The sequence below is a fragment of the Macaca nemestrina genome, chromosome 18 (assembly GCF_043159975.1).
Source record: "Macaca nemestrina isolate mMacNem1 chromosome 18, mMacNem.hap1, whole genome shotgun sequence".
Classification (NCBI taxonomy): Eukaryota; Metazoa; Chordata; class Mammalia; order Primates; family Cercopithecidae; genus Macaca; species Macaca nemestrina.
Window position 1 is genome coordinate 45,218,738 of NC_092142.1, and position 6,690 is coordinate 45,225,427.

Sequence of the window (6,690 nt, forward strand, 5' to 3'; positions counted from 1 at the left end):
CTTGGATCTGAAGAGAGGAGTATGTATAAGAAAAAGACTGTACTGTCTGCCCACCCTAGGAGAAGTCACACGGGACCCCGCGGTTCAGTGGCCACCTCTGCTTCACGGACTGACAGAGGGCAGGAACTCGGGCCTTCCCATTGGACCTGGAAGATTTTTGCATTAGCATATCCATTAAACGGGGATTCACTGAATAATTCCTGAGCACTGGTCCCTGTGCTAGTAATTGGGGTTCTATAGGTGAACAAGATGAGCTACAGATAACCCTCCCCACAGAGAGCAACAACCATGAGTGGGATACAGGCAAGCAAACAGGTCTTTAAAGCATAGCAGGTGATCCATTATGGAGACAGAATGAGAGACTCTGAGCAGTACTGTGGTAGTAAATGTTTAACAACCAGCTCTCCAGCGAAATACATGTGTATGTCTATAAGCTCATGGATTTTACTAATCTAAAGGAGCAGTTCTAGGGGATGTTCTAGGATATGGAGTGGGGGAGGACGTTTGCTATCTGGAAATAGCCTATCTCATTCCTTTCCTTCAATTACCTGTGGCACGGAGCGTCAAGGCAGTGGCTGCAGCAACAAGGGTGGCAGTAGTGATGGCAGCAGCAGTGACATGTCCAGCATGAATCCCGAATGTGATTATTTATTCAAGTTACTTCTGATTGGTGACTCTGAGATTGGAAAGTCTTGCCTCCTTAGGTTTGCAGATGATACGTATACAGAAAGCTACATCAGCACAATTGGTGTGGATTTCAAAATAAGAACTATAGAGCTGGACAGGAAAACAATCATGCTTCAAATATGGGACACAGCATTCCAGGAAAGATTTTGAACAATCACCTCCAGTTATTACAGAAGAGTCCATGGCATCATAGTTGTATATGATGTGAAAGACCAAGAGTCCTTCAATAATATTAAACAGTGGCTGCAGGAAATAGATTGTTATGCCAGTGAAAATGTCAACAAATTGTTGGTAGGGAACAAATGTGATCTGGCTACAAAGAAAGTAGTAGACTAGACAACAGCAAAGGAATTTGCTGTTTTCCTTGGAATTCCATTTTTGGAAACCAGTGCTAAGAATGCAACGAATGTAGAACAGTCTTTCATGATGATGGCAGCTGAGATTAAAAAGTGATTGGGTCAGCAGGGCGTGGTGGCTCACGCCAGTAATCCAAGCACTTTAGGAGGCCGAGGTGGGTGAATCACAACGTTGAGTTTGAGACCAGCCTGGCCAATATGGCGAAATCCCATCTCTACTAAAAAATATAAAAATTAGCTGGGCATGGTGCCACACACCTCTAGTCCCAGCTATTCGGAAGGCTGAGGCCAGAGAATTGCAGGAACCTGCGAGGCAGAGGTTGCAGTGAGCCGAGATCAAGCCACTGCACTCCAGCCTGGGCAACAGAATGAGACTCCATTTCAAAAATATTAAAAAAGTGAATGGGTCCTGGAGCAATAACTGGTGGTGCTGAGAAGTCCAATGTTAAAATTCAGATCACCCCTGTCAAGCAGTCAGATGGAGGTTGCTGCTAAAATTTGCCTCCATCCTTTTCTCACAGCAGTCAATTTGCAATGTGAACCCAAGTGAAAAAAACAAAATTGCCTGACTGTACTGCATGCAGCTGCACTACAACACAGATTCTTACCAGCTCCACAAAGGTCAGAGATTATAAGTGGTCAAAACTGACTCTTTTTTTTTTTATTCCTTTGACTCAAGACAGCTAACTTCATTTTCAGAACTGTTTTAAACCTTTGTTTGCTGGTTTATTAAATAATATGTGTAATCCTTGTTGCTTTCCTGATACCAGACTGTTTCCTGTGGTTGGTTAGAATATATTGGCCAGGCAGTGGCTCATGCCTGTAATCCCAGCACTTTGAAAGGCCAAGGCAGGCAGATCACTTGAAGTCAGGAGTTCGAGATCAGAATGACTAACACTTCTCCTGTTGTCCTTTACAACTTCTCCTTCACCTCCCCTTTTCCCTAGTTTATAAAACAGGAGAAAAGGGAGAAAGCAAAAAGTTGGAAAGAAACAGAAGTAAGATAAATAGCTAGATGACCTTGGCGCCACCACCTGGCCCTGGTGGTAAAATAACAATAATAATAATAATAATAATAATAATAATAATAATAATAATAAATATTAACCCCTAACCAAAACTACTGGTGTTATCTGTAAATTCCAGACAATGTATGAGAAAGCACTGTAAAACTTTTTGTTCTGTTAGCTGATGTATGTAGCCCCCAGTCACATTCCTCACACTTACTTGATCTATCATGACCTTTTCACATGGACCCCTTAGAGTTGTAAGCCCTTAAAAGGGCTAGGAATTTCTTTTTTGGGGAGCTTGGCTCTTAAGATGCAAGTCTGCCAATGCTCCCCGCCAAATAAAAACCTCTTCCTTCTTTAATCCAGTGTCTGAGGAGTTTTGTCTGCAGCTCATCCTGCTACATTTCTTGGTTCCCTGACTGGGAAGCGAGGTGATTAACGGACGGATGGTCGAGGCAGCCCCTTAGGCGGCTTAGGCCTGCCCTGTGGAGCATCCCTGCGGGGGACTCCAGCCAGCTTGAACAACACAGATCGTGAGAGCGCTCCCATGTAGGCAATTGCCCCAGTGGAACGCCTCTTCAGAGCAGTGCACAGCAGGCCCCAGTGGAGGATCAACACAGTGGCTGAACACCAGGAAGGAACTGGCATTTTAAGTCTGGACATATGAAACTTGGTAAGACTGGTCTTTGGAACTTGCCCACTCCATTTGAGTGGAAGCGTGGCCTGATCACCCACGGTGTGCCTGTACTGGCACTTTGGTTTTTGTTTTTGACTTCGCTTGAATTGCTTGATACTTTGGTTTTGGTTTTGACCTGGCTTGGATTTCCAGATACTCTGATTTTCGTTTTGATTCTGGTTTGGTGTAAACTGAAATAGTGTGTGTGTGCCTTTTTCACCCATTCTTTGCTCTGTGGTCTGCGCCCCGTGTGAGTGTGGTGTTTTTTCTCAAGGAAACATGGGTCAAACACAAAGTAAGCCCACTCTGTTAGGAACTATGTCGAAAAATTTAAGAAGGAATTTAATGGAGACTATGGGGTTACTATGATGCCAGGAAAACTTAGAACTTTGTGTGAAATAGATTGACCAACATTAGAAGTGGGTTGGCCATCAGAAGGAAGCCTGGATAAGTCCCTTGTTTCTAAAGTATGGCACAGGGTAACTGGTAAGTCAGGACACTCAGACCAGTTCCCATACATAGACACTTGGTTGCAGCTGGTGTTAGACCCCCCCACAGTGGCTAAGAGGGCAGGTAGCAGCAGTGCCAGTAGCAAAGGGACAGATAGCCAATGAAGGATCCTACTTCACCCGCTGAGGAAAATCAACTCCTGCAATTCTGTTTGACCCAACATCAGAAGATCCATTACAGGAGATGGCACCAGTGATCCCAGTGGTGCCCTTCCCTTACCAGAGAGAGAGGCTCCCCACTCTTGAACCCACAGTGCTTGTGCTTTGCAAGACAAACATATCCCTAGGTCACCCAGAGTCGACAAGAGAGGAGGTGAAGCCTGGGGAGAAACCTCTCCCTTGGCAGCTCATTTACGACCCAAAACTGGGATACAAATGCCTGAGAGAGCAGCGGTATACTGGAATAGATGAGGATGGTCACATGGTGGAGAGGCGTGTTTTTGTGTACCAGCCCTTCACCTCTGCCGACCTTCTCAACTGGAAAATCAATACCTCGTCCTATACTGAAAAGCCACAAACTCTAATTAATTTGCTCCAAACTATTTTCCAGACCCATAACCCCATTTGGGCTGATTGCCACCAGTTGCTCATGTTCCTCTTTAACACAGAGGAAAGGCTTAGAGTGCTCCAAGCAGCAACTATGTGGCTAGATGAACTTGCACCGGCTGATTACCAAAACCCCAAGAGTATGTAAGGACCCAGTTACCAGGAACTGACACCCAGTGGGACCCAAATGAAAGCGAGGACATGCAAAGGCTAAACCGATACAGGGAAGCTCTCTTGGAAGGATTAAAAAGGGGAGCACAGAGGGCCACAAACATTAACAAGGTCTCCGAGGTCATTCAGGGAAAAGAAAGTCCAGCACAATTTTATGAGCGACTGTGTGAGGCCTATCGTATATATACTCCCTTTGATCCTGATAGCCCTGAAAATCAGCACATGATTAACATGGCTGTAGTTAGTCAAAATGCAGAAGACATTAGAAGAAAACTGCAGAAACAGACTGGGTTTGCAGGGATGAATACATCACAGTTATTAGAAATAGCTAACCAGGTGTTTGTAAACAGGGATGCAGTAAACCATAAGGAAAATCGCAAAGAGAATGAATGTCAGGCCTGGTGAAATGCCAACCTGTTAGCTGCAGCAATCAGAGGGGTCCCCCAAAGAGGCAAGGGAAGGGGAGCCCTGGGATAGAAACTCAGCATGTCTGTCAGAGCTTGCAGCATAACCAGTGTGCTCATTGTAAAGAAATAGGACACTGCACGAACAAATGCCCTCAGCTAAAAGGAAAACAAGATGACTCAGAGCAGGAGGCCCCAGACAAGGAGGAAGGGGCCCTGCTCAACCTGGCAGAAGGGTTCTTGGAATGAGGGGGACCGAGCTCAAGTGCCCCTAAACAGCCTATGGTGAGGATGACAGTCGGGGGTAAAGACATTGATTTTCTTGTAGATACCGGTGCTGAACATTCGGTAGTAACTGCCCTGGTCGCCCCTTATCCAAAAAGACTATTGACATAATTGGAGACACAGGGTTTTCAGCAAAGCAAGCTTTCTGCTTGCCCCAGACTTGAACTGTAGGAGGACAGAAAGTGATGCATCAGTTTTTGTACATGCCTGGCTGTCCCATGCCCTTATTGGGAAGGGACTCCCTTAGGAAGCTGAGAGCCACTATCTCTTTTACAGAGTATGACCCTTTGTGCTAAAGGTACCCGGAATGGGAGTCATTATGACCCTTGCGTTCCCCCGAGAGGAGAAATGGAGACTTTTCTTAACAGAGCTGGGCCGAGAGATAAGACAAGCTCTGGCTAAGCAGTGGCCAAGAGTGTGGGTGTAAGACAACCATCCAGGGTTGGCAGTCAACCAAGCCCCCGTACTTATAGAAGTTAAGCCTGGGGCCCAGCTGGTTAGGCAAAAACAGTACCCGGTCCCCAGAGAAGCTCTTGAAGGTATCCAGGTCCATCTCAAGTGCCTAAGAACCTTTGGAATTATAGTTCCTTGTCAGTCTCCATGGAACACTCCCCTCCTGCCTGTTCCCAAGCCAGGGACCAAGGACTACAGGCCGGTACAGGATTTGCGCTTGGTTAATCAAGGTACAGTGACTTTACATCCAATAGTACCTAATCCGTACACATTGTTGGGGTTGCTGCCAGCTGAGGACAGCTGGTTCACCTGCTTGGAACTGAAAGATACTTTCTTAAGCATCACATTAGCTCCTGAGAGCCAGAAGCTGTTTGCCTTTCAGTGGAAGATCCGGAGTCAGGTGTCCCTACTCAGTATACTTGGACCCGGCTTCTCCCAAGGGTTCAAGAACTCCCCCACCATCTTCGGGGAGGCATTGGATTGAGAAGTCCAGAAGTTTCCCACCAGAGACCTAGGGTGAAGCTCAACTGTCCTTTACAAATGTAAGAACAGGTTTGTCTTCTATATGCTTTTCCAATTATAGAGGGACATGAGTCATTGAGACAGGAGAAAAAGCTTCTTGGGTGAAAGAATAGAAAAAAATATATAAATAGGAAAAACCAGAGCATGCCCAGCAGCCTTTCCACTGAGTCAGGCGCTAGGGATCCACTTTTCATGTTTTATGTCATTTATTCCTCACAAAAACCATATGAAGTTCATTGTACAATTCTCTTCAGAGATGGAAACTGAGGCTCATAGAGATGCATTGTTATTCTGAAACACAGTAGCTGGCAGAGTCACCACTGTGCTTTGGAGAAAACAGATGCTTGCTTACTGAACAGCTGGCCTGAGAACTGTGGAGTGGTGGTGAAGTCCTGGTAAAAGTTCAGGAAAATGGTAAAGAAGAAGATACTTTGACTCCGGAAAGCTGCTGCCGGGGACTGCATCAGCTTCTCCCTTGTGCCTGGCTGGGGGATCAGCTTCACTCAAATCTGTAGGTTCAGGATAGACTCATATTTTTACTTGGGTGTGTTGGGGGGTAGGTACAAGAAGGAACACACAGTCAGTGACGAGACCATGAAACACCAGAGGACTGGAATGTGTGGCTCAGACCTGGAGGTCTCCATCCTTTGGAGACTTGTGTATGTGGAGGACATAGATGTTTATGGTGAAGAATTTTTTAGGTTTCCAATGTCGAATTTGATGTGGAGGTAAAGAATAATTAATCCATTAATACTTTCAAGGCATCTTCATCATACTGTATCAGCTGTAGAACAACAGCACTCACCTGTATTAATAATCTTTATGAAGAGCACTATCGCAGAGAGTTCCCAAAAATCATTCTCAATGTAGAAATGAGAAAACACAGGCTTCGTGATGTCAAATGGTTGCTCCAAAACACACGGGTCAGAATGAGAATCTTCCATGGTGAGGGTTGCATGAAATTTTCTCTAAGCTACCTGGGGCTCAGTCTGTTCCTGACATAGAGGGGAAGGGCATGGAAAAGCTGCATTTTCTCTCTGTCTTAAAGACAGGGCACAGGGCAAGAAACCC

General features: G+C 45.5%; 1 pseudogene; it reads left to right on the forward strand.

Moving 5' to 3' along the window:
- Nucleotides 1-618: 618 nt before the first annotated feature.
- On the forward strand, nucleotides 619-1,141 carry LOC105466802 (ras-related protein Rab-1A pseudogene; annotated as a pseudogene).
- Nucleotides 1,142-6,690: the final 5,549 nt, after the last annotated feature.